General features: G+C 39.2%; 1 non-coding gene across 1 annotated transcript; it reads right to left on the minus strand.

The window, feature by feature from the left end:
- Positions 1-636: 636 nt before the first annotated feature.
- On the minus strand, positions 637-743 carry LOC141625126 (small nucleolar RNA R71). The gene has a single exon (XR_012534921.1). It is a non-coding gene; the product is annotated as a small nucleolar RNA R71 (small nucleolar RNA).
- Between the last annotated feature and the right edge of the window lie 1,285 nt (positions 744-2,028).

The raw sequence follows: 2,028 nt of genomic DNA on the forward strand, positions 1-2,028 counted from the left end.
TTTACCTTGGGGAAGTCAAACTCCTCAAGGTTTGTTCTAATTGTTTTCGAGTTGTTTGATATTTTGCATGTCTAGGAGATCACAAGGTAACTTGTTACCCATTGATCTGGAAATTGAAAGAACTTTGACCAACAATAGAAGACTTGCTAGAAATACTTTGAGAGGTATTGGTGAGATTGTGAACGTTCAACCAAACAATATTGAGTTTACTAACCCTTTTGCAAGAGAAGGAGAGGATAACCCAACACAAAACCAACCACAAAATCAACCCACAATGCCTAAATTTTTATCACATTCCGTACCAACCGAGGAGAAACTACCAAATGGTACTCCTACACCACAACACTTAACCGGTAATTTTATTGCAAAATCCGCATTTATACAATTAGTTGAGAGAAGTCAATTTGGAGGGATGCCTAGTGAAGAACCTCATTCTCATATGGAGACTTTTTGTGACTATTGTGATGCGATTTCTCAAACCGTAGTTACTCAAGACTAAATTCGATGGGTCTTATTTCCTTTTTCTTTGATTGGTTTTGCGAAACAATGGTTGAAGAGCCTAGATAAGGCTACGACTCTTGGAAGAAATTGGCACTTGCTTTCTACAAAAAGTTCTATCCTCCGGAAAAGACTAACATGTTGAGAGCCCAAATCACCGGGTTGAAACAAAGGGATGAGGAATCTTTGTATGGAGCATGGGAGAGATTCAAGGATACTTGTCGGTCTTGTCCACATCATGGACTTAGCGAGTGGTTCCTTGTACAACAATTTTGGAATAGTCTATATACAGACTTCCGAACATTCTCAATATGGGATCAAATGGTATGTTTACCGAAGTTGATGATAATCAAACACGGAACAAGATTGAGGAAATGGCGGTCCATAACTCACAATATAGTAAACCTCGGAAGGCTACTAGAGGAAGAAAGCATGAAGTGGACTCTATTACTCAATTGGGTGCTCAACTTAGTGCTCATATTGACACCATTAATTTGAAGTTTGAGAAGGCTATGGCTAAACTTGAAGAGGCCTCCAAATAACCTAAGCAACATGTTAATGCCATGGTGGCATCTTCATCAATTCCAAGTGGAGTATGTGAGAGTTGTGGAACTTTGGGACATGACCAAAGTGAATGTAGGGGAACAAGCGAACAAGTGAATGATTTCCAAGCATATAAGAGTGGTACCCCTTATTCCAACTATTACAATGAAAACACCAAATTCCATCCCAACCTCTCATACAAAAGCCAAAATGTTCAAAACCCTCAAACAACATACACCCCACCTCCAATGAGAAACCAAGCTCAAAGACCCTTTTACAATAAAAAAAAAAAAGTTATCAAAATCAACCTCCAGACAATCAAACAAATGACCAAGGTTTTGATGTTCAAAAAGCGGTCCTTCAAATGCAAAAGAACCAACAAGAGTTTTTCACTCAAATGCAAAAGGATAGTCAAGCAAAAGACATCACCATCAACAACATACTAGCTCATACAAAGATGTTGGAAACCCAAATGTCTCAATTAGCATCTTCTAGTTCACAAAGACAAAAGGGGCAATTGCCACCTCAAGGTAATCCCCCAAGACAAGAGTCGGTGAGTGCCATCCATTTAAGGAGTGGTACAAGGTATGAAGGGCCGAAGAGGCCCGTTGATGATGATGTTGTGAATGCTAGTGACAAGGAAAGAGTTGTGAAAAACTCTAGGGAAGAAGAACCCACCATTCAAGAAGTTTCAAAGAAGGATGAAGAAAAGGCTAAAGAGAAGGCGCCTATTGTGATTCGACTTCCATTTCCAAGTCGTCAAGCTAAGCCTAAGTTTGATGAATAACTTGGGAAGTTTATGGAGATTGTGAAAAACTTGGAAGTCTGAATTCCATTTACGGAATTAATCAATCATGTTCTGGCCTATGCGAAATACATGAAAGATATTCTTACGAAGAAAAATCCATCCAGGAAGCTTGAGACTATTTCTTTCACTAAGGTGAGTAGTGCCATCCTACAAGGAAGTTCACCTCCAAAACTAAAGGA

This window comes from Silene latifolia, chromosome X (genome assembly GCF_048544455.1).
Source record: "Silene latifolia isolate original U9 population chromosome X, ASM4854445v1, whole genome shotgun sequence".
Lineage (NCBI taxonomy): Eukaryota > Viridiplantae > Streptophyta > Magnoliopsida > Caryophyllales > Caryophyllaceae > Silene > Silene latifolia.